The following is a 26880-nucleotide window of genomic DNA, read 5'->3' as shown; positions in this document are numbered from 1 at the left end:
GTTGGATCAGGATCGCCCTGAGAAATCCCGGTTTTCGGCACCAAATGTTGACTCCCAAATTTCTTTCTCTGTCAGTCTGGCCTCAATAAAAGTTGAGATGGATTCGCACGTAAAAAGAAGTTATTTATTTAGCTTGCAAGCTTGATTCATTTCATAGAAATATAAGAGACATCCAGTTTCCTATATCCCAGAAAGCGAATGAACAAAGAAACAAAGGGATCTCTGCAAATCAATTCAAATGGTATCAAGTTTCACATACTCGACGGACATAGGTCAGCCTATGTCCCTCCTGACCTGTTCGATCTATTCTGATTGGCTCACTTCCAATCCCTTTCTCTGGCCCCTATCAATGCAGCATCACTCTCATAGACACACCTCTTCCTGCTTTTTCCATGCGGTCTCAAACCCCTTTGTCTCTAACTGCCAGAATCAAAGTGGCTTATTTCTACATTACATTAACTAGTATCTCTAAAGTAACTATTTTATATCACATTCGTCAAACCTACTAAACCTTCCCTCATAAAAATCCCTCCATCCCCAGGATTAACCTAGTGAACCTCTGGACTGCCTCCAATGCCAGTATATCTTCTCTTAGATAAGTGAACCAAAATTGTTCAGTATTCCATGTGTATAGTTTTAGCAAGACTTACCTAATTTTATATTCCATTTCCATTGAAATAAAGGCCAACATTCCATTTGCCTTCCCTATTACCAGCTGCACTTGCATCCTAGCTTTTTGTGATTTATGCACGAGGGCCCCCAAATCTGTGCTGCAGCTTTCTGCAGTCTTAATTTAAATAACATTCAGCTCCTTCACTCTTCCTACCAAAGTGCCTAACTTCACATTTTCCTACATTATATTGCTTCTGCCCAAGTTTTTTGCCCACTCTCACAACCTCTATATCCCTCTGTGGTCTCTGACATCTCACCACTTGCCTTCCCACCTACCTTTGTCAACTACAAATCTGGCAATAGTATATTCACTTTCCTCGTACAAGTTTTTAATATTTATTTATTCGTTTATGGGATGTGGGTGTCGCTGGCTGGGCGAGCACTTATTGCTCTTCCCTGAGGGCATTTCAGAGTCAGCCACATTGTTGTGGAGCTGGAGTCACATGTCGGCCAGACCAGGTAAGGACAACAGATTTCCTTCCCTAAAGGACATTTAGTGAACCAGGTGGGTTTTTATGACAATTGTTTATGGTCATCATTCGACTTTAATTCAAATTTCTCATCTGCCATGGTGGGATTTGATGGGTCCCCAGAGCATGACTGGGTCTCTGGATTACTAGTCCAGCGACTATGCCACTGCCTCCCCTTATTGATGCTGGCATTAGTACAATATATACATATTGTAAATAATTGTGGCCCCTACACTGATCCCTGTGGCACTCCCATTAGTTCCAGGTTGCCATCCTGAAAATGCTGGTCTTATCACAACTCTTGTTAGTCAATCCAATGCTAATGTACTACACCGAACACTATGATCTCTTATTAAGTAGTCTTTTATGCAGTATCTTACCAAACGCAATTTGGAAATCCAGCATATTACATCTGGTTCCCCACTGTCTACCATGCTTGTTAGCATCTCAAAGAATTCTAATAAACTTGTCAGGCATAATTTCCCCTTCATGAAACCATGCTGACTTTGCTTGATTATATTATGCATTTCTAAATGCGCTACTGTTGCATCCTTTAAAATGGACCCTTCACTTCAAATTTTAAGCTAACTGGCCGATAATTACCTGTTTTTGTCTCCATTTTTGAAGGTTGTTACATTGGCAGTTTTCCAATCCTCTGGGACTTTTCTGTAATTCATGGATTATTGGAAAATTATTACCAGTGCATCCACCATCTCTGTAGCTACTTTGGGGCAGCACAAGTGGATAGCACTATTGTTTCACCGCCAGGGTCCCAGGTTTGATTCCCCGCTGGGTCACTGTCTGCGGAGTCTGCTCGTTCTCCTCGTGTCTGCATGGGTTTCCTCCCACAGTCCAAAGACGTGCAGGTTCGGTGGATTGGCCATGATAAATTGCCCTTAGTGACCAAAAAAAAAAAGGTTAGATGGGGATAGGGTGGAAGTGAGGGATTAAGTGGGTCGGTGCACTCAATGGGCCGAATGGTCTTCTGCACTCCATGTTCTATGTACTTTATTTAATATCCTTGGATACAACATATCACATCCTGGCGACTTACTGGCCTTTAGCCCTATTAATTTCCTGAATACTTTTTCTCCAGTGATAGTCATTTATTTTTTCCTCTCTCCGTCCCTTGATTATTTAGCAGTTTTGGAAGTTATTGTCTTCCACCGTGAAGACAGGCAAAGTATTTGTTTAACTCTGCCATTTTCAGGTTCCCCATGATTATTTCCACAGTCTCATTCTCTAAGGGGCCTATGTTCACTTTGGCCTCTTCCTTGTTACGTTTTTATACTATTTTCTAGTTTACCCTCATAGTTTATCTTTATTTTTTTGTTTTGTTTAATGATTTCCCAATCCTCTGGCTACCACTTATCTTACCACATTGTTTTTTTCTTTCAACTTAACTTGATTTATCCCCTCACTATATATCTTTGTTGTGAGTCATTAAGTGTAACACAGTTGTTTGTGACCCAAGTTTCTCATTCAAACTGACTATCATTTTATGGTCACTTTCCTAAGGGATCTTTTACTCTTGAGAAACCTGCCTCATTACACATTCCCAGATTCAAAATAGTCGGATCCCTGGATGGTCCACATGTTCTAGGAAACTTTTCTTGAAAACACATTCTGAATTCTTCCTCTTGGCTACCTCTGTCAATTTGATTTTCCCAATCAACATGAAGATTAGTCACCCATGATCAAAGTATTGCCTTTTTTACATGCCTTTATTATCCCCTGATTTATTCTCTGTCCTCCAGTATAGCTACTGTTGGGCCAATAGACTACTTCCACCAATGCCGTCTTCCCCTTGATATTTTTTCCCTCCACCGTTATCGATTATACATCTTCCATCTAATATCATTTCTTGCTATTGTACTTATTTAATCTCGTGCTAACAAAGCTATCCCACCAACTTTTCCTTCCTTCCTTTCTTTACGAAAAGTCAAATACCCCTGAATAGTTCATTCCCAGTTTTGATCTTGTAACCACGGGCGTCATTCTCCGACTCCCCGCCGGGTTGGAGAATCGCCGGGGGCTGCCGTGAATCCCGCCCCCGCCGGTTGCCGAAGTCTCCGGTACCGGATATTCGGCGGGGGCGGGAATCGGGCCGCGCCGGTTGGCGGGCCCCCCGCTCGATTCTCCGGCCCGGATGGGCCGAAGTCCCGCCGATATATTGCCTGTCCCGCCGGCGTAAATTAAAGCACCTATTTACCGGCGGGGTCCTGGGGGGGGGGGGGGGCGTGGGGCGATCTGACCCCGGGGGGTGCCCCCACGGTGGCCTGGCCCGCGATCGGGGCCCACCGATCCGTGGGCGGGCCTGTGCCGTGGGGGCACTCTTTCCATTCCGCCACGGTCTCCACCATGGCGGAGGCGGAAGAGACTCCCTCCACTGCCCATGCGCGGGAAACTCAGCTGACGCTCCCGCGCATGCGCCGCCCCGACATGTCATTTCCACGCCAGTTGGCGGGGCAACAAAGGCCGTTTCCACCAGCTGGCGGGGCGGAAATTCCTCCGGCGTCGGCCTAGCCCCTCAATGTTGGGGCTCGGCCCCCAAAGATGCGGTGCATTCCGCACCTTTGGGACGGCGCGATGCCCGCCTGATTGGCGCCGTTTTGGGTGCCAGTTGGCGGACATCGCGCCGTTTCGGGAGAATTTCGCCCCACATCTCTAATGGCTATAAGTTTATACCTATTAACCTGAAAACTCGGTCATTAATTCATTTATTTTGTGCCAAATACTATGTGCAGTTAAGTAAAGAGCCATTAATCTGCCTTGTCGTTTTTCGCCTTTTTGACCCTGTTTGTTGCTGTTTTCTTTTGTTTGTTCCCTTCCTGTCACAGTCTGGGTATCTCAATAGTTCCTTTCCTTGGATTGCCACCTTGCTGCGGTGCAGACCAGAGCAAACTTAGCAACATCCCCCACACTGACCAGCCCTGTGGCGAGAGGCGACGGGGGGCAGGGCCGTGAGACCCGGAAGTCCCCAGCTTCAGACTGGCACAGAGGTAGTGGTGTTTGATCCAGTCGTCTGCCAATGGAATAGGAACAGGAGCGCGTTTCAACAACTTTCTTCACGACTGAGGGCCCTCTTCCTCACCCTGCATAAGGAAAGGGCTAGAAAAGGTGCTCTAAAAATAATCTGTTCTGTCCTCAGTCTGACTGGAAAACCGCATCCAGCAGTTATCAAATCAAAGTTGAACTGAATTTCGGATCCTGGAATGTATGATAATGAACAACACAATCGACTGGAAAGGAGAATTCCCCGTGAACTCGAGCACTTCAACATTGACGTCGCTGTCCTGCAAGAGACGCGAAGGGCAGCTGAAAGATGATGGCGGTGCTTGCACCTTCTGTAGAGTAAAACCTGACCAAGGACGCAGCAAATTGGTTTCGCCATCAAGAACAAACTCGTCAACTGACTCTGAGCCTCTTGTTGGCATCAACGGGCGCCTCATGACCCTCTGTCTACAACTTGCCAGGAAACAGCAGACAACGATCGTGAGTGCCAATGCCCCAACTCTTGATCGAATTTACAGTGCAGAAGGAGGCCATTCGGCCCATCGAGTCTACACCTTGGAAAGCGCACCCTACATAAGCCCACACCTCCACCCAATCCACATAACGCAGTAACCCCACCTCAGCTTTTTTGGACACTAAGGGCAATTTATCATGGCCAATCCACCTAACCTGCACATCTTTGGACTGTGGGAGGAAACCAGAGCTCCCGGAGGAAACTCACGCAGACACAGGGCGAACATGCAGACTCCGCACAGACAGTGACCCGGGAATTGAACCTCGGACCCTGGAGCTGTGAAGCAACTGTGCTAACCACTGCTACCATGCTGCTGTTATCATTGATGCCAATGATAAGTCCAAAGAAGGCTCCTATGCCACCCTGGATACCATACTCCAACATTCCTAAGGAAGATAAGATTACCCTCCTTGGGGACTTCAACACCACGGTTGGAAAGGAAGGAGTTGGAAATTACAACTCCAATAGTGTTCTTGCCAAATGCACAGAACATCAGCTTGTCATAGCACACTTACGCAAAAACGACAAGTTCAAGACTTCTGGGAGACATTCATGACCAAAACACTGGCACATGAACAATTTCATCATCGCCCAAGATCAAAAGAATGCCCTCATCACAAAAGTGATCCAGTGATGAATGCCTGTCCCATTGTCTGGCACTACCCTCCTCAAACATCTCCATCAACAGAGGTGCCAATATATCCACAAGCTTTTTATAAAACTACTCAGAACCAATCCGGCTCTGGTGTCTTATCCGTTTGTATTTTCCCTATCATACCTGCAAGACTCTTCCACCCCCACTGGCTCCTCAAACCCTGTCCCCTCCTACGTCAGGACTCTTCAATCCCCCCAAAACTCCCTCATGTCTGACTCACCCGCCAGAGGATCTGACATACAAATTCTTATGGAACTCCTCAAATGCCTTGTTCACCTGCTCCGATGCCACCACCAGCTTCCCTGTCCTATCCCGGATCCAATCTCTCGCAACCAGACAATCTCTCGCAACCGCTTGCCGGTGGAGCTGGCCCACCAACAAGCGGGTAGCCTTCTCCCCATACTCCTACACAGCCCCCTTCACCCGCATCAACTGCTGGACCGCCTTTCCTGTGGACACAAGGTCAAACCTCGCCTGTAGCTCCTTCCTCCTCACTAGAAGATCCGGAGTCGGATCCTCTGCATACCTTCCATCCACCTCCAAAATCTCCTCTACCAACTGCTGCCACTCCTCTCTTGCCTCTCTGCCCACCTGAGCCTTAAATGAAATGACCTCACCCCTCACTGCCGCTTTCAACACTTCCCATACCACCGACGGCAAACCCTCCCCATTCCTGTTGAACCCCATGTAATCCTCACTCACCTTTCCCAATTTGGTACAGAAATTTGGGTCTGCTAAGAACCCCACATCCAACTTGCATGCAGGCCACTGAGCTAGCCCTTTCTCTAGGTCCACATACCAATGTGGAGCATGGTCTGAGATAACAATCGGCAAATATTCTGCCTTCCTCACTCCGGCCAACAGCACCTGTTGCATAATGTAAAAATCAATCATTGAATGCACGTTGTGTACTGGCAAAAGGAATGAGTACTCCCGATCCTGCGGGTGCAGAAACCTGTAAGGGTCTGCCCCTCCCATCTCCCTCATAAACATAGCCAACACCTTCGCCACCCCAAGGGGGTCAGCGAATGCGGCTTGGACCTATCCACCTTTGGCGCCTACACTATTCAAGTGTTTCTCTTCCCCCCCCCCCCCCCCCCCCCCCCCCAACACGCCCAGTATTAACTGGCGGGTATCCAAAATTTGGTACGGCAGCCCAATTTGGGGCATATATGCTAACCAACACCACCAACCTCCCCTCCAAAACACCCGTTACTATAACCTTATTTCCCCCCTTATCAGCCACCACCTTCTCCATCTGGAACCTCACCCTCTTACCACCAGATTCGCTATCCCCTGGGGCCCTACTATCAAAGTCCGAGTGGAACACCTGACTCGCCCTCTTACAAAGCCTTACCTGGTCCTTCACCCTCAGATGGGTCTCTTGCAACAGCATTACATGTCGTGTTAGGTACACTGGTATAACACTGGCTGTAACTGAATGCAGCTTAGATCAAAAAGATACTCCAGACCTTGAAGTTAATTCAATCAGGTTTACTGATGTAATAGCACAGTTCTCTGCGAGTTCGACTCTCTGCTAACTTGAGTGTGGTTACTCTGTCTGACTGAGCCAGACTAGCTCTTAGCCACGTGGTGGGGGTGCGAGATTGTATCAGCACCCTTGACTGACTCTCTAGATGTTCATCAGTGGAAAGAGGCGGAGTGTCAGTGCCCCGTGTCTTCTTTAAAAATAGATTTAGAGTACCCAATTAATTTTTTTCCAATTAAGGGGCAATTTAGCAGGTTCAATCCTTCTACCTTGCACATGTTTGGGTTGTGGGGGCGAAACCCACGCAAACACGGGGAGAATGTGCAAACTCCACATGGACGATGACCCAGGGCCGGGATCGAACCTGGGACCTGTTGCTCGGTTTAGCCTTAGTTTATTTGCTCTAATTCTGTCACCTTTGATCTTGAGTCGCCAGGTATCTTTCTGATAGTGCCACGTGGTTCAAGTCCGAGTGATGATTAATAATCCAACACCCGCTTAGTAAGAGTTAAATCAACGCTCATTTATTATATACAGCAATTAATACTTCTACAATAATTCTACTTCTAAACTACTACCTACCACGAACAGGCCATTACTTAACTTTGGAAATGGCCCACCAGGTCAGGGAAACGAATGGCCTTTCGAATGGGTTCTGAGCCTGTGGGATTCAAAAGCTGGTACAGGTCCGAAAGTCAGGAGTGTCTATATGGTAGCGATCGTTGGAGTAAAACTTACGGTTTCTTTCAGCAAGGGTCTCGAAGGGTGCGGAGCGGAGAAGAAGGGGGTGCTGCAGCCGGGAGGAGAAGAAGGGCCGAGTTGAACTTGGCCCCTATTCTTATAGTCCTCAGGGGCTTCCTGTCTCTCGGGGTGGACCTTGTACCTGGTTCCAAGTGATTTGACTTGGTCCCAATCACTTGGTTCGATATTCTCCAATACTGGAGCGATTCCTTGAGCGAGGGGTGGTCGTGAACATATGTACATGTGAAAACAGCTGTCTAATGCGAGAAACAGAACAAAGCAAGCAGAACAAATGTTCATAAGTCCAGTCTCTGGCTTGCGTCTGATCCTGGTCGACCGCTAGAGAGGTGGTGGTGGGGACGACAGCGCCTTGATGGGTGGGATTGAAGCCTGACTGGTGGCCTCGTGAGTCGAGGTATCAGGAGGTGGCAAAACAACAAGGAAACGGAGAAGAATGTGGTCGCGGGCAGGCAACCTTCCTCCGTGCCCATCCCACAACAGAACCATCAGCCAGACGCACAACATACGAGCGGGGGGCAGTCTGTCGAACAACGACAGCTGGAGCTGACCAGCCTCCATCAGGGATCTTGACCTGAAAAGTGTCTGACGGGGATAACATGGGTAAATCGGTGGCATAAGCATCATAGCTCCGTTTTTGCCGGTCTCGGGGTTGCTGCACCTTCAGCAACACTGGGAGGTGATCCGGGTTGGGCAAGTGAATGGCTGGAAGTGTCATTCGCAGGTCTCTCTTCATCAAGAGTTGAGCTGGCGACATGCCAGTGGACAGTGGGGTCGCCCTGTACACAAGCAGCGCAAGATGAATGTCAGACGCAGAATCTGTGGCCTTGCAGATGAGCTGCTTCACTATGTGCACCCCTTTCTCAACTTTTCCATTTGACTACGGATAGTGTGGGCTGGAAGTGACGTGTTTTAACTGATACGACTGGGCAAACAGACCATTCTTCGCTGCTGAAGCATGGGCCATTGTCACTCTTGACAGTGAGTGGGATACCATGCCTGGAGAACGTCTCCTTACAGGCCTTGATGACGGTCCGAGATATGAGGTCTGAAAGCTTTACAACTTCAGGGTAATTGGAAAAATAATCAATGATTAACACGTAATCAAGACCATTTGCATGGAAGAGGTCGATGCCAACCTTGGACCATGGAGAGGTTTCGATTTCATGCTGCTGAAGTATCTCCTTACTCTGCGCTGGCTGGAAGCGTTGACCGGTCGCTCCATGTTTGCGATGACCTGGCTAATCCCGGGCCAGTAGATAGCCTGCCTGGCCCTGCATCTGCACTTTTCCACACCCAGGTGGCCCTCATGGATTTGACAGAGCACCAAGCACTGGAGACTGTGTGGAATTACAATCCGGTCCAGTTTGAGGAGGATACCATCAACCACCGTCAGGTTGCCCTTTACATTGAAAAATTGAGGGCACTGCCCTTTTTGCCAGCCATTGGCTAGGTGTTGCATAACACGCTGCAAGAGGGCATCTTTGGTTGTCTCCTCACGGATACGAATCACCTTCTCATCATATGCCGGGAGAGTGCTAGCACACAGCTGCACCTATGACTCAACCTCTGACTCAATGTGCCGGATGACGTTCAGTGGTTCACTAGGCACGGTGATGGAGCGGGACAGTGTATCGGTAATGACGAGCTCCTTTCCAGGCGTGTAGACCAGATCAAAGTCGTACCTTCTGAGTTTGAGGAGGATCCGCTGCAACAGAGGCGTCATGTCGTTAAGGTCCTTTGGATAATGTGGACCAGGGGCCTGCGATCCGTCTCGACTGTGAATGTCGGCAGGCCGTAGACAGAGTCGTGAAACTTGAGAATGCCAGTGAGGAGGCCCAGGCATTCCTTCTCTATTCGTGCATACCTTTGTTCGGTGGGCGTCATTGCCCTTGATGCTTAGGCAACCGGTGCCCAGGATGAGGTGTCACCACGTTGCAGCAGGACCGCACCGATACCATCCTGGCTCGCAGCTGTCGAGATTTTTGTTTCCTTGTCTGAGTCGAAAAATGCCAATACGGGTGCAGTGGTGAGCTTGGCTTTCAGTTCCAACCACTCTGACTGATGGGCTGCCTTCCACTCGAAGGCAGTGGACTTCTTCACTAGGTTTCGTAGGGCCGTGGTGTGTGAGGCCATGTTTGGGATGAACTTGTCCAGAAAATTGACCATGCCCAGGAAGCACAACACCGCCTTTTTGTCTTCCGGGACCTTCATAGCTGCGATGGCCTTGACATTGTCTGTGCCCAGGCGCACGCCGTGCTGAGAGATCTGGTCTCCTAGGAACTTGAGTGTCGACATGCCAAAGCAACATTTGGCCCTGTTCAGCTTTAGGCCATTGGCGTGGACACGGCGGAATACCTGCTGGAGAAAGGAAACCTGCTCCTCAGGGGTCGTGGACCATATGATGACGTCGTCCACGTGCACACAAACCCCTTTGATGCCCTCCATCATCTGCTCCATGATGCGATGAAACACCTCCGATGCCTAGACAAAGAACAAAGAACAAAGAAATGTACAGCACAGGAACAGGCCCTTCGGCCCTCCAAGCCCGTGCCGACCATGCTGCCCGACTAAACTACAATCTTCTACACTTCCTGGGTCCGTATCCTTCTATTCCCATCCTATTCATATATTTGTCAAGATGCCCCTTAAATGTCCCTATCGTCCCTGCTTCCACTACCTCCTCCGGTAGCGAGTTCCAGGCACCCACTACCCTCTGTGTAAAAAACTTGCCTCGTACATCTACTCTAAACCTTGCCCCTCTCACCTTAAACCTATGCCCCCTAGTAATTGACCCCTCGACCCTGGGGAAAAGCCTCTGACTATCCACTCTGTCTATGCCCTTCATAATTTTGTATACCTCTATCAGGTCTCCCCTCAACCTCATTTGTTCCAGTGAGAACAAACCGAGTTTATTCAATCGCTCCTCATAGCTAATGCCCTCCATACCAGGCAACATTCTGGTAAATCTCTTCTGCACCCTCTCTAAAGCCTCCACATCCTTCTGGTAGTGTGGCGACCAGAATTGAACACTATACTCCAAGTGTGGCCTAACTAAGGTTCTATACAGCTGCAACATGACTTGCCAATTCTTATAGTCAATGCCCCGGCCAATGAAGGCAAGCATGCCGTATGCCTTCTTGACTACCTTCTCCACCTGTGTTGCCCCTTTCAATGACCTGTGGACCTGTACTCCTAGATCTCTTTGACTTTCAATACTCTTGAGGGTTCTACCATTCACTGTATATTCCCTACCTGCATTAGACCTTCCAAAATGCATTACCTCACATTTGTCCGGATTAAACTCCATCTGCCATCTCTCCGCCCAAGTCTCCAGACAATCTAAATCCTGCTGTATCCTCTGACAGTCCTCATCGCTATCTGCAATTCCACCAACCTTTGTGTCATCTGCAAACTTACTAATCAGACCAGTTACATTTTCCTCCAAATCATTTATATATACTACAAAGAGCAAAGGTCCCAGCACTGATCCCTGTGGAACACCACTGGTCACAGCCCTCCAATTAGAAAAGCATCCCTCCATTGCTACTCTCTGCCTTCTATGGCCTAGCCAGTTCTGTATCCACCTTGTCAGCTCACCCCTGATCCCGTGTGACTTCACCTTTTGTACTAGTCTACCATGAGGGACCTTGTCAAAGGCCTTACTGAAGTCCATATAGACAACATCTATTGCCCTACCTGCATCAATCATCTTAGTGACCTCCTCGAAAAACTCTATCAAGTTAGTGAGACACGACCTCCCCTTCACAAAACCGTGCTGCCTCTCACTAATACGTCCATTTGCTTCCAAATGGGAGTAGATCCTGTCTCGAAGAATTCTCTCCAGTAATTTCCCTACCACTGAAGTAAGACTCACCGGCCTGTAGTTCCCGGGATTATCCTTGCTACCCTTCTTAAACAGAGGAACAACATTGGCTATTCTCCAGTCCTCCGGGACATCCCCTGAAGACAGCGAGGATCGAAAGATTTCTGTCAAGGCCTCAGCAATTTCCTCTCCAGCCTCCTTCAGTATTCTGGGGTAGATCCCATCAGGCCCTGGGGACTTATCTACCTTAATATTTTTTAAGACACCCAACACCTCGTCTTTTTGGTCACAATGTGACCCAGGCTATCTACACCCCCTTCTCCAGACTCAACATCTACCAATTCCTTCTCTTTGGTGAATACTGATGCAAAGTATTCATTTAGTACCTCGCCCATTTCCTCTGGCTCCACACATAGATTCCCTTGCCTATCCTTCAGTGGGCCAACCCTTTCCCTGGCTACCCTCTTGCTTTTTATGTACGTGTAAAAAGCCTTGGGATTTTCCTTAACCCTATTTGCCAATGACTTTTCGTGACCCCTTCTAGCCCTCCTGACTCCTTGCTTAAGTTCCTTCCTACTTTCCTTATATTCCACGCAGGCTTTGTCTGTTCCCAGCCTTTTAGCCCTGACAAATGCCTCCTTTTTCTTTTTGACGAGGCCTACAATATCACTCGTCATCCAAGGTTCCCGAAAATTGCCGTATTTATCTTTCTTCCTCACAGGAAAATTCCGGTCCTGTATTCCTTTCAACTGCCTCTTGAAAGCCTCCCACATGTCAGATGTTGATTTGCCCTCAAACATCCGCCCCCAATCTATGTTCTTCAGTTCCCGCCTAATATTGTTATAATTAGCCTTCCCCCAATTTAGCACATTCATCCTCGGACCACTCTTATCCTTGTCCACCAGTACTTTAAAACTTACTGAATTGTGGTCACTGTTACCGAAATGCTCCCCTACTGAAACATCTACCACCTGGCCGGGCTCATTCCCCAATACCAGGTCCAGTACCACCCCTTCCCTAGTTGGACTGTCTACATATTGTTTTAAGAAGCCCTCCTGGATGCTCCTTACAAACTCCGCCCCGTCTAAGCCCCTGGCACTAAGTGAGTCCCAGTCAATATTGGGGAAGTTGAAGTCTCCCATCACAACAACCCTGTTGTCTTTACTCTTTTCCAAAATCTGTCTACCTATCTGCTCCTCTATCTCCCGCTGGCTGTTGGGAGGCCTGTAGTATACCCCCAACATTGTGACTGCACCCTTCTTATTCCTGATCTCTACCCATATAGCCTCACTGCCCTCTGAGGTGTCCTCTCGCAGTACAGCTGTGATATTCTCCCTAACAAGTAGCGCAACTCCACCTCCCCTTTTACATCCCCCTCTATCCCGCCTGAAACATCTAAATCCTGGAACGTTTAGCTGCCAATCCTGCCCTTCCCTCAACCAGGTCTCTGTAATGGCAACAACATCATAGTTCCAAGTACTAATCCAAGCTCTAAGTTCATCTGCCTTACCCGTAATGCTCCTTGCATTAAAACATATGCACTTCAGGCCACCAGACCCACTGTGTTCAGCAACTTCTCCCCGTCTGCTCTGCCTCAGAGCCACACTGTCCCTATTCCCTAGTTCTCCCTCAATGCTCTCACCTTCTGACCTATTGCTCCCGTGCCCACCCCCCTGCCATACTAGTTTAGACAATGCCGAACAGCATACGGCTTTAGCAGTACCTGCCAAACGGTGTGTTGAAGGTGCAGAGCCTTCTGCTGGACTCATCCAGCTGGATTTGCCAGAATCCATGTGACGCATCTAACTTCGTGAAAAACTTTGCATGTGCCATCTCACTGGTGAGTTCCTCCCACTTCTGGAAGGGGTAGTCTTCACGCATTATATTCCGGTTGAGATCCTTGGGATCAATGCAGTTGCGCAGGTCTCCAGAGGATTTTTTTAACACACGCCATCGAGCTGACCCAGTCAGTCGGTTCGGATACTCTGGAAATGATCCCCTGCTGCTGCAGCTTCTTGAGCTGTTCCCTCAGGCGCTCCTTCAGCGCAGCCGGGACCCGGCGTGGTGCATGGACCACTGGCTTGGCAATAGGATCTTGCACCGATATGGCAAAGTGCCCATCCTGTCAAACACATCTGGATACTGAGCGAGGGTGTCGTCAATGTCAGCTTGGAGATCCACGTTGGAGGATGTCATTGAATAGACCCGCTGCACCAGGTTTAGCTTTTTGCAGGCATGCACGCCCAGTAGGGATGCCCTGTCCGGCTTGACAATTTCAAACCTTAGCCGTGCATGGGTGCTCCGGTTGGAGACGAGTAGATGGCAGGACCCCAGTGCCGTGATGGCATTACCGTTATAGGCCAGGAGCTGGCAGGCTGCTGGAAGGACCTTGGGGGCTTCTTGATGTGTTTGAAGTCTGCCTGTGAGCGGAGGTTGGCAGAAGCACCTGTGTCCAGCTTGAACTGGATGTAGCAGCGGTTGACCTGCATCACTGCACACCATTCGTCCTCCGAATCACAGCGAGGATGGACTGAATGTGAGATGAGTTAGGTGTGGCATGTTCACATGTGGTAATGATGCCCACTCGGTAGGCGGACTCCAGGCACTCGTCCTCTAGATCCATTATACTGCCAGGATCAGAATCCTGTAATCGTCGTTGCCCATTCTGGACGCGCCGTTGTCGGAATTGGGAGCGCTGGCCTCTGACTGGTGGTGCAGACCTGCACAAGGCAGCATAGTGTCCAGGCTTCCTTCAGTTTAAACATCGCCTGCCTCTTGTAGGGCAGTGTCCCTTTAAGTGGGCGTTGCCGCTGTTTGGGCACGTCATGACGTCGGCGTCGTGACGCCGTGTACGTCAGCGCACATGTGCAGTGCGTTCGGCAGACATCTGCACCTGTGCAGTGTGGGTGTCGGCCACTTCGTTATCCCGTTCTCATCGCGCATGTGTGGGGTTCCGGGAAAAGCGCGCGAGATGGCCGCTGTCTTCAATGCTGAAACGCTGCATCCGGGAGATGGCCTGCACACTCTGCCTCGTGGGAGACACGTTTCTCATTTTCAACCGATTTGTATTGGGAATACCGATTTTTTGCATGCTCATACATGTTTCAATCGTGACTAGCAGAGTCATATGGTTAATTTTTAAGAGCTGCTTTCTCAGAGGATCAGAGTGAACTCCAAACACAATTTGGTCTCTGATCATGGAGTTAGCAATATCACCAAAGTTGCAGGACAGCGCTAGCAGGCGGAGGTTAGTTAAGAAGGCATTGAAAGATTCATCTTTATCTTGAAGACATTGATTGAATATGTAGCGCTCGAAGATTTCATTGGTGTCCACTTCACAGTGACTATCTAACTTGTCCAGGATGGTCTGAAACTTTGTCTTGTCCTGGCCTTCGGTGAAGTTAAACGAGTTGAAGAGTTTAATGGCTTGATCACCCGCTGTTGAGAGGAGAATCGCGATCTTTCTTGCATCAGACACACCCTCGAGGCCTGAGGCTTCGATGTACAGCAGAAACATTTGCTTGAATGTCCGCCAGTTGGCACTGAGATTGCCGGAGGTCCTGAGCTGGTGAGAAGCCTGCATCTTCTCCATGGTGCCGGGATACAGCTGCTGGTCGTCACGGAAGGAACTGAGGTAAGCCACCTTAAATTAGTAGTCTCCTACTATTATGTCGTGTTAGGTACACTGGTATAAAACTGGCTGCAACTGGATGCAGCTTAGATCAAAAAGATACTCCAGACCTTGAAGTTAGTTCGATCAGGTTTATTGAATTAATAGCACAGTTAGCACAGTTCTCTGTGAGTTTGACTCTCTGCTAACTTAAGTGTGGTTACTCTGTCTGACTGAACCAGACTAGCTCTTAGCCATGTGGTGGAGGTGTGAGATTGTAACAACACCCTTGACTGACTCTCTAGATGTTCATCAGTGGAAGGAGGCGGAGTGTCAGTGCCTTGTGTCTTTTATAGTCAGATCCCACCCCTGAGTGTCCTGCCTGCTTATTGGTCATGTCCTGTTCTCTGTGTCCATTAGCTGCTTGTCTGTATATCATTATGTGTGTGTCTGCATATCAGGACATTACATCAGCTCTTCAAACGCGAGAAAACCCTCACTCACTTCACCGGTCCCCCCAGCCCTTAAATGTTAGAATTTGGGGTCTCTGACCACCCCCCTTCCCCATGCCACTCCTATCAGTCATAACTGCTATTCCTGGCCCCACCCAACAGGCAGGACCCAGCCCTGCCCCTAGTCAACATCAGCCCCTGCCCCTAGTCACTGTCAGCCCCCTACCTCTCCCCCTTTCCAAACCTTCCCAGCCACTTCCTCTCAAAACCTCCTCACCCAGTATCGCCCCCATCCTCCCACCATTCACATCTCCCAGGACCATTGAAACCTGTCCATACAGGTTCCAATGACCGCAGCCCCTACCCCCATATCACTCCCGTTCACTAGCCAACTCACATTTGCTAGAGAGCAGACCCATGCCAGAGCCCCCTCTCCCACATAGAAAAAAACAACATTAACACCCCCACACCCAAACCTTCCAAACTTCCAAACTCCCCTCAAACCCAAAAGAAGCAAATCCCAACCAATCATTACAAAGTCCCAAAGCAACCCTTCCCAAATACAACTTAAGCAGGAAAAAAACCCAAACCAGCCTACAGAATTGATGAGCAGATGCAGAGAAAAGGCTGCATACTGTGATGTTTTTGACGTCTGCTTGTGTCCGCTCCCATGGAAATGTTCCAAAACAGTCTGCTGGACAGGCCCAAAGCTTATAGCACAACGACCTACTTAAGGATGGACGTAAGCACGAATCAATCCCCACAGGTCAATAAAGCTTACACCTCTTAAGTACAATTGTTGTTACACTTACCAGAACACCCAAACCAAGCAAAATGTGTAAGGTGTGACGTTCTGCATGCACCAAGGAACTGCCCAGCTTTACGGCAATTCTGAAAGACATGGCGGAAAAGGCCATTAGCACCAGCTGTGACTACACCAAAAGCTGATGCAGCTATAAAGAAACCTGATAACAAACCGCACACAATGGGTGGGATTTACCGACCACCCCGTCACGTGTCTTTTGGCAGGGGAGGCAGCCCGCCATCAGGATCTACCGGTCCCACCGTTGTCAACGGGATTTCCGGTTGACAGCACCCCTCATCGCCAGGAAACCCGTGCACTGGTGTGAGACCAGAATTTCACGCTAGCGTGAATAGCCGGTAAATCCTGCCAAAAATGTGACTTCAAACAATATGACCGTGCGGTATCCCATCTGAAGCATATATGTGAGGCAATTGACAAACTAGAAAATGACAATGACATGTACAATGAGACAAAGAGCAGTTGAACACATATTTTACACTGTCAATCTGTGGAAAACATAGGTGCCATCTTGCTATCCGATGTATTTGTCAATATTTGAATTATCTGCCCTAAGTTAGTAACTACTCATCATTGACCCAGATTGACATCGAGGAAAGTGCTAACATACTTCTCAGAATTCTAAAAGACATGCATCCACAGACATAGAAGGTCATGGTAAAACCTACCACTGTGCAATTTTCAGTGTACAATGGTTCACTAATTCCATGTGCAGGATCCATAGTCGTGGACTGCAAGTACATGAATCCTCCTGGGTGCCACAGATGGTCTATGTCACGGAGACTAAAGGCCCAGTGATTGCTGGTCTACTGGCATGCCACAACTTCACGCTGGAGGCAACCCATGGAATTAATTGGACCTCACAAGGTAGATCAACCTGAATATCACCACAGTTTTTGGCAGATTCAAGAGAGCTGCAGGAGAATTCAAGTACATAATTTGCACATTTTGTGCAATGCAAACACGGGCAGCTGCAAAAAGAAATGGTGAAAGATTCTGCTCGACAGAAATTGGAAAATCATCGTCAACGGTGGCTCATTTCAATTCAGCATGTCCAGAAACATGGGGCAATTCTGGCCTTACTGGGTAAAGCCAGTCATCACCTGGGGAGTCATTTTTAAAGGCACACAGGTCATCTAATATTCTTCAACAACTTCATCACTAATACATGAACATGGATTAGATGGGAAGATTGGCAAGTGGGACAGATTTGTTCGGGGATATTGTGCAATGCAAACATCGTCAACAAGTGGGAGTCGTGTCATGAGCAAATGTCATGTCAGCACAAACACGACTGATTCCAGATGAAGTTCCTATCCATCATTGGTCGAAGGTTGTATTTGACTTTTTTCATGTCCATGGCATTGATTTCATTGTCTCTGTCAACTACTTTACCAAGTACATCATTATTTGATAATTGCAGAATATGTCAAGCACAACTCCCATGCACACTCTAAGTCCAATTTCAGTTTATTTGCGGAGATCATTACAGATAATAGGTGCAATTTATTGATAAGCCATTTCTGGATATGTGAGAGAAGTGGAATATTGATCACACTACTCAATACCTTAAATCTAATGGTGAAATCTCAAATTCGCAATCATAGACAGACCAAGCAAGATCTACATATTGCAGTGTTACGTATGAGAGTAACATCTTTAAGTGCAACTATTCTATCACTAGCAGAGCTCATTTTTAGCAGACCGGCGTGTACCAATCTACTTAATCTTAACCATTCTACTCTCAAAAAGTAGAGAGCAACTTGTAAAACTGCAAGAGAAGCTGACCAGCATGCAAGATATAAATATAGGTACAGAATAGTCAAGTTGAGGGGGTGCATAATACCCTACCAGTTACTTTATTTGATTTTGTATTTCTCTCGTGTTGTTACTTTTTTCTCTCTTTTTTTTCCCTCTTTGTGATTTGTGTGTGTGTGCCCTTCTCTTTCTCTCTCTCTCTATATACATATATCATACCCTGTGTACATAACGGCAAATATACTTTGTTCAAAAACCCAATAAAAAACATTTATTTTAAAAAAGTTTCCAGTTAGGACTATAGTTTGCATCCAGGGTGCCACAGAAGGTACATAGCACCTATTCATGTTCAGGTACAATTACATATATTGTAAATAGTTATGCTTCATTAGCAAGTATCTTTACAAAGAAAGGAGATGTTGTAATATGTCTTCAAATATGATCTCTAGAACGGGAGTATGTCATACAATACAGTTTTAGTTTCACTTTTGCTTTCAGCAGAGCTCACACACATGAGAAGTATGCCCATGAGAAGTAACATGTCTAACAGCCGTCTTCTGATTTGTACTCCATAAATGCATGTGATCTTTCCCTTGGGGCAAGCTGGCATCTGGTGTCTTCCCCAACCCTAATATTTATGTACTTGTGCCCAATATCTTACCATGTGCAGATCCTCTAAGGTATTCACTGACAATCTCTGATCTGTAGCTACTGGAGTAAAATTGAGTTGTGTATTTTCATTATTGTCTTCGTCCTCATCTGGGACGGTTCTATTTCTAGACGATTGGAAATGAATAAGGAACAAGGCTTAGATTGTGGGGAGCGAGCAGGACAGAGTGAAGTGTATGTTTACACCATCTGCAGCGTGTGAGTCAAAGAGATTATGTGATGCATGAGAAATGGGAAGAAACAAGAAAGATTAATTATACAGAGACCCTCATCATCAACTCCTTCAAGTGCCACTAATGGCTGTATCCTGAACAATGCCCTTTTTCATGATAACCTGTACTATGTTCTCCATGGGTGCATTAAAAGTTCAGCCATGCTCAACTGAAAGCAGCAGCGTGAAACTGAAATGTGCCACTTCCTTGCACAAGAAAGGGGAAGTGTTAGAATCCTGTGATTATATCTGTGATTACATTTGGCTTATGTGGCTGTCATGGTTGAGAAGCTGTTTTGGATATGAGTTGGTGTAAGCTTGCAATTGCTAAATGTATGAAGGTGAACTGAAACACCTGAACTAAAATGTTGGGTACTGATTGATAGAGACTTTTGGTAGTTGAGGGTTGCAAATTGATAAGTTCAAGAGGCTAGTGGTACAATTGGTAGATATGCCATTTGAAGATCAACTCACCATTACAATAGTTATCAGATCATTAAAGTTTGCACTACATCTATGTTCTTGGAACTATACTCCTGTCATTAACCTCTGCCATTTATTTTCCACTATCTCTTTAGAATGTGTTTTAAGGATCCCCTGCCCCCTCCAGGTAGACAATGCCCCGCTTCATGTCCTGCACCAAGGCCTCCAATGTAGCATCAGAAAAATCAGTTTGAGACATTCTTCAAAGTATTAGGGCAGATTTCAGTACACAAAGATCTTCCACGAGGCCAATGGCAAGGTCAAGCACAGTATATCTTCCTGTTGGCTGCTTTTATGCAGCACTGCAATATTGTGTACCTGCTCTTAACAGATAGCACAAATTTAAGGTGTTGCCTGCGATGCAATCAACAGGCATAAGTTAATTGTGTACTGTGATCCCTGCACTCTCTTTCAGAGGTTATCAAATTAAATCTTTAGTAACGTAAAGGTATTGAGCAAAATTTCATCAGGAATTGATTTCTGGATAACACCATAAGTCTCTCAGCAGACTTTGGATTGAAAGGATGAACCAACAAAATTAAAACATAATATGGTCATTGTCAAATTATTATTTGTGGGACTTCCTGTGCACAAATTGACTGCCGTATTCCCACATTGCAACAATGGTTACATTTTTAAAGTACTTCATCAGCTGTGAAGTGCTTTGGGACTTGGGTGTTAAGGGTGCTATATAAATGGAAGTCTTTCCTTTTTCACATAGACTTTTACAGAAACAAGCCAGGTCTGCCAGTTTCTTTGCCACATGATCATCCTCCTGCCATCTTTCATCTCACCTTATCAATATATCCTGTTTTTCTCTGAACGACTTGGAGCTTTTCCTTAAATGTACCCGAACCTCAACTACCACGTGTGGCCACATTTGGTTTCATATTCTCACAACTTTATATAAAAATGTTTGTCTCAAATTCTTTCACTGGTGACTACTTCATATTTATAATATCCAATTTTGGACTATCCATAAAATTGGAAGCATCTCTATGTCTACTCTGTCAAACCTGCATGGTAGCACAGTGGTTAGCACTGTCGCTCCACAGCGCCAGGGTCCCAGGTTCGAATCCTGGCTTGGGTCACTTTATATGCGGAGTTATCATGTTCTCCCTGTGTCTGTGTGGGTTTCCTCCAGATGCTCTAGTTTCCTCCCACAAGTCCTGAAAGACGTGCTGTTAAGTAATTTGGACATTCTGAATTCTCCCTCTGTGTACCCAAAAAGGTGCGGGAATATGGTGACTAGGGGCTTTTCACAGTAACTTCATTGCAGTGTGAATGTAAGACTACATGTGACAATAAAGATTATTACAATAAATCTTTAATAAAGACCTCTATTAGGTAACTTTGTTTATAGACAGACCAGCTCAATGAATATACCCTCTCAGTTCTGGTATCATCTTTGTAAATCTATATTGCACTGCCTATGATTCTATATCCTTTTTGTAATATGGAAACTGGAACGATGCACTTTCCCTTTTATGAATAGATTTACTAGCAAATTGCATAAATGTCAGATCTGTAACTTGTCACCTCCATTCCTGAAGCAGTTAAGTAAAAATTTGTCACATTCTATAAGGTCAGATTTAATTTGTTTGAAACATCATGCGTGAAGTGATGTTTTAGCAGTTGTCTGGTGCAGCTTCATTAAAGCAGGAGCTGCTTAACTATAAAATCGCTAATGTGGTCGCTAGCAGTGGGATTTGTCTTGCAACTTTTTTTGCTTTCATTTCGAGATTCCTGTGGGTCCTATTGGAAGATACAAGCTAAAATTATCCAGGATACTAACTACTTTGTTCCTGTTTTGTTTGAAACAGGAATTTAATTTCTGGCCTCCATTTGGTAAATTAGCAAGTAAGTATTCTATCCTTTCTCTGGGGGAATGTGTGGCTCCTGAGCTGAGAAGTCTGTCCAGGTAACTTTTCATCTGTTTTTAAATGTTGACTTTTGTTCTGTGCTTTCTTGTTTTAAACACAGTTCTCTGGCTTGATTCTCCTGACCCCCGACACAAGCTAATCAGGTTTGATCCGCCTCCTGAGGCACCTGCCATCGAAGATGCCATCTTCAGATAATTCAATTATTTCAATGTCATGGCTGAGCACAGTGGACACAACAAAGGCAACAGGCCTTCTTCCTGGCAGTAGCGCTGAAGGCTAATGCTCCAGAACTAGATGTGCCTCTGGTCAAACTCTTCCAGCAAGGCTACTTGACAATCTAGAAAATCATTTGTCTCGTCCACAAAAAAACAGGACAGATCCAACCCAGCGAATTGTAGTCTAAAGAGTTAACAGATGGGTTATGCTAACGTATGACATAGTGTGGTAGTCAGTATTAGGGGTATTACGGTACTGAGGTTGAGGCTGTAAGATCATTGGTGTGGGAGGTACCTGACAGGAAGATCAGTGGTGAAGCCTGCCTGCTGATTCCGCCCAGTAAGGTGGAGTATAAGAGTCTGTGTCTCCCTAGCAGCCGCATTCTGTACCTGCGCTGCTGGGGGAAACATCTAGTCCAATAAAGCCTTCAATTGTCATCCAATCTCGCTTCTGGAGTCATTGATCGAGCATCACATAGATAATGATGTCATATGTTCGACTCACGAGATTGAGGTTGGGAACATGCCTAGGAGCTACGTGCCTACCCTGTAATCTGGTTAGATGTAGTACTAATAAACAAGTGGGAAGCTGATACCATGGTATGTCTACAGCCTGTCTAAGAAACAAAGTTCCACACCTTGGGCGTGATTCTCCGAGCCCCGCGGCGGGCCGGAGAATTGGTGCAACCGTGCCACAACACCCCGACGCCGGCGCACGATTCTCCGAGGTGCGGTGAATCAGCGCCATTTGCGCCGGCGTGTTTGGCGCGGCGCTGGCCGTGGACCGCTGGAATCTGCGGGGCCGCCGATTCTCCGGCCCGGATGGGCCGAGCAGCCGCTCCAACACGACAGAGTCCCGCCGGCGCCGTTCACCCCTGGTCGCTGCCGGCGGGAACTCTGCGGGAACGCTCGGGGGGGCGGCCTGTGGGGGAGGGGAGGGGGGCTTCTTCACTGGGGGGGCCTCCGATGGGGTCTGGCCCGCGATCGAGACCCACCGATCAGTGGGCCGGCCTCTCCGCCCCCAGACCTACTTCCTGGCGCGGACGGCCCCTGAACACTGACCCCATGTTGGGTCGAGGCCAGCGCGTAAGAAGTTCCCCGCGCATGCGCAGGATGGCGGGGCCCAACTCCGCATGTGCAGGATTGAGCTGCCCCAACTGCACATGCGCGGGTTGGCGCGGCGCTCATGTGGCGCCGCGTAAGGAGGCCTCCTGTGGGGGCCAGAATAGGTCATGTTCAGACCATCATGAAACGCGACGGCGTTCACGACGGCGCAAACACTTGGCCTCAATATCGGAGAATCGCACCCCTAGAGTCCGAGACAGAAGAACACATCTCACAACAGCCCACACTCAACCATTGGTAAAGTGATAACAGATTGGTGACATTGCCATCAAGTTGCACTCACCTGTTCGCCCATGCCCATTTTGTATTCTGCGAGGACCACTCGGCTCCAGACCTCATTCCATCCTTGCCCTCCAGCAGAGGGCAGTAGAGCGGAGCTGCTGATTGGCTGTTGCAAGGGAAATTTGCATACCTCCGTTGTGGTCACCCTAACTTGAAGGTGTACCTGAGCTAGAGACCCTAGCTGTTCAAGTGAAGACAAGCATCCAGCAGAGGGCAGTAGAGCGGAGCTGCTGATTGACTGTTTGCAAGGTAAATTTGCATACCTCCGTTGTGGTCACCCGAACTTGAAGGTGGTTTGTGGAGGAGCTGTTGTCAAGTGACACTTGATAGAGTCTATCCCTGTTGCTCAGAAGGGAAGAGGGGAGAGGAGTAGAGCATTAGTCATTGGAGACTCCATAGTTAGGGGGATAGATAGGAGATTCTGTGCGAACGAGAGAGACTCGCGGTTGGTGTGTTGCCTCCCAGGTGCCAGGGTGCGTGAAGTCTCGGATCGTGTTTTCGGGTTCCTTAAGGGGGAGGGAGAGCAGCCTCAAGTCGTGGTCCACATAGGTACCAACGACATAGGTAGGAAAAGGGAGAGTGATGTAAGGCAGGAATTCAGGGAGCTAGGGTGGAAACTTAGATCTAGGACAAACAGAGTTATTTTCTCTGTGCTGTTACCCGTGCCACGTGATAGCGAGACGAGGAGGAATAGGGAAAGAGAGGAGTTGAACGCGTGGCTACAGGGATGGTGCAGGAGGAAGGGTTTCAGATTTCTTGATAATTGGGGCTTATTCTGGGGTCGGTGGGACCTCTACAAATGGAATTGTCTACACCTGGACCAGAGGGGTACCAATATCCTGAGGGGGAAATCTGCTAATGCTCTTCGGGAGGGTTTAAACAGTTCAGCAGGGGCTTGGGAACCTGAATTGTAGCTCCAGTATACAGGAGGTTGAGAGTAGTGAGGTCATTACTAAGGTTTCAAAGTTGCAGGAGTGTACCGGCAGGCAGGAAGGTGGTTTAAAGTGTGTCTTCTTCAATGCCAGGAGCATCCCGAATAAGGTGGGTGAACCTGCGGCATGGGTTGGTACCTGGGACTTCGATGTTGTGGCCATTTCGGAGACATGGATAGAGCAGGGACAGGAATGGTTGCTGCAGGTGCTGGGGTTTAGACAGTTCAGTAAGCTCAGGGAAGGTGGTAAAAGAGGGGGAGGGGTGGCATTGTTAGTCAAGGACAGTATTACTGTGGCAGAAAGGACGTTTGATGAGGACACGTCGACTGAGGTAGTAAGGGCTGAGGTTAGAAACAGGAAAGGAGAGGTCACCCTGTTAGGAGCTTTCTATAGGCCTCCGAAAAGTTCCAGAGATGTAGAGGAAAGGATTGCAAAGATGATTCTGGATAGGAGCGAAAGCAACAGGGTAGATGTTATGGGGGACTTTAACTTTCCAAATATTGACTGGAAACGCTATAGTTCGAGTACTTTAGATGGGTCCGTTTTTGTCCAATGTGTACAGGAGGGTTTCCTAACACAGTATGTAGATAGGCCAACGAGAAGCGAGGCCGTATTGGATTTGGTACTGGGTAATGAACCAGGACAGGTGTTAGATTTGGAGGTAGATGAGCACTTTGGTGATAGTGACCACAATTCAATTACGTTTACTTTAGTGATGGAAAGGGATAGGTATATACCGCAGGGCAAGAGTTATATCTGGGGGACAGGCAATTATGATGCGATGAGGCAAGACTTAGGATGCATCGGATGGAGAGGAAAACTGCAGGGGATGGGCACAATGGAAATGTGGAGCTTGTTCAAGGAACAGCTACTGCATGTCCTTGATAAGTATGTACCTGTCAGGCAGGGAGGAAGTGGTCGAGCAAGGCAACCGTGGTTTACTAAGGCAGTCGAAACACATGTCAAGAGGAAGAAGGAGGCTTATGTAAAGATGAGACATGAAGGTTCAGTTAGGGCACTCGAGAGTTACAAGTTAGCTAGGAAGGACCTAAAGAGAGAGCTAAGAAGAGCCAGTTGGGGACATTTGAAGCCTTTGGCAGGTAGGATCAAGGATAACACTAAAGCTATCTATAGAAATGTCAGTAATAAAAGAATTACTCGGGTAAGAGTAGGGCCAGTCAAGGACAATAGTGGGAATTTGTGCTTGGAGTCCGAGGAGATAGGAGAGGTGCTAAATGAATATTTTTCATCAGTATTCACACAGGAAAAAGACAATGTTGTTGAGGAGAATACTGAGATTCAGGCTACTAGACTAGAAGGGCTTGAGGTTCATAAGGAGGAGGTGTTAACAATTCTGGAAAGTGTGAAAATAGATAAGTCCCCTGGGCCAGATGGGATTTATCCTAGGATTCTCTGGGAAGCTAGGGAGGAGATTGATGAGCCTTTGGCTTTGATCTTTAAGTCATCTTTGTCTATAGGATTAGTGCCAGAAGACTGGAGGATAGCAAATGTTGTCCCCTTGCTCAAGAAGGGGAGTAGAGACAACCCCAGTAACTATCGACCAGTGAGCCTTACTTCTGTTGTGGGCAAAATCTTGGAAAGGTTGATAAGAGATACGGTGTATAATCATCTGGAAAGGAATAATTTGATTAGACATAGTCAACAGGGTTTTGTGAAGGGTAGGTCGTGCCTCACAAACCTTATTGAGTTCTTTGAGAAGGTGACCAAACAGGTGGATGAGGGTAAAGCAGTTGATGTGGTGTATATGGATTTCAGTAAAGCGTTTGATAAGGTTCCCCATGGTAGGCTACTGCAGAAAATATGGAAGCATGGGATTCAGGGAGATTTAGCAGTTTGGATCAGAAATTGGCTAGCTGGAAGAAGACAAAGGGTGGTGGTTGATGGGAAGTGTTCAGACTGGAGTCCAGTTACTAGTGATGTACCACAAGGATCTGTTTTGGGGCCACTGCTGTTTGTCATTTTTATAAATGACCTGGAGGAGGGTGTAGAAGGATGGGTGAGTAAATTTGCAGATGACACTAAAGTCGGCGGAGTTGTGGACAATGCGGAAGGATGTTGCAAGTTACAGAGGGACATAGATACGCTGCAGCGCTGGGCTGAGAGGTGGCAAATGGAGTTTAATGCAGAAAAGTGTGAGGTGATTCATTTTGGAAGGAATAACAGGAAGACAGAGTACTGGGCTAATGGTAAGATTCTTGGCAGTGTGGATGAGCAGAGAGATCTCTGTGTCCATGTACATAGATCCCTGAAAGTTGCCACTCAGGTTGAGAGGGTTGTTAAGAAGGCGTACAGTGTGTTTGCTTTTATTGGTAGAGGGATTGAGTTTCGGAGCCATGAGGTCATGTTGCAGCTGTACAAAACTCTGGTGCGGCCGTATTTGGAGTATTGCGTGCAATTCTGGTCGCCGCATTATAGGAAGGATGTGGAAGCATTGGAAAGGGTGCAGAGGAGATTTACCAGAATGTTGCCTGGTATGGAGGGAAGATCTTATGAAGAAAGGCTGAGGGACTTGAGGCTGTTTTCGTTAGAGAGAAGAAGGTTAAGAGGTGACTTAATTGAGGCATACAAGATGATCAGAGGATTGGATAGGGTGGACAGTGAGAGCCTTTTTCCTCGGATGGTGATTCTAGCACGAGGGGACATAGCTTTAAAGTGAGGGGAGATAGATATAAGACAGATGTCAGAGGTAGGTTCTTTACTCAGAGAGTAGTAAGGGTGTGGAATGCCCTGCCTGCAACAGTAGTGGACTCGCCAACACTAAGGGCATTCAAATGGCCATTGGATAGACATATGGACGATAAGGGAATAGTGTAGATGGGCTTTAGAATGGTTTCACAGGTCGGCGCAACATCGAGGGCCGAAGGGCCTGTAGTGCGCTGTAATGTTCTATGTTCTATTCTATGTTGGTTCAGACAAGGACCAAATAACGTAATTCAGGAGGTGAGCTGAGAGTGATTGCCAATGGCATCAAGATTGCATTTAGTTGAGTGTAACATCAAGGAACCCTGGTAAATTT

The 26880-nt window shown here is 47.3% G+C and overlaps 1 long non-coding RNA gene across 1 annotated transcript in view; it reads right to left on the bottom strand.

The window, feature by feature from the left end:
* Positions 1-26880, bottom strand: part of LOC140393126 (uncharacterized) — a 79821-nt gene that overhangs the window by 22972 nt on the left and 29969 nt on the right. Inside the window, exon 2 of the long non-coding RNA XR_011935506.1 lies at positions 16275-16353. This is a non-coding gene — a long non-coding RNA (uncharacterized lncRNA). The remainder of the gene's footprint in view (positions 1-16274; positions 16354-26880) is intronic.

Source organism: Scyliorhinus torazame, chromosome 16, assembly GCF_047496885.1.
Source record: "Scyliorhinus torazame isolate Kashiwa2021f chromosome 16, sScyTor2.1, whole genome shotgun sequence".
NCBI lineage: Eukaryota > Metazoa > Chordata > Chondrichthyes > Carcharhiniformes > Scyliorhinidae > Scyliorhinus > Scyliorhinus torazame.
The sequence above is the reverse complement of the archived record's forward strand: the minus strand, read 5'-3'. Positions and strand labels throughout refer to the sequence as shown.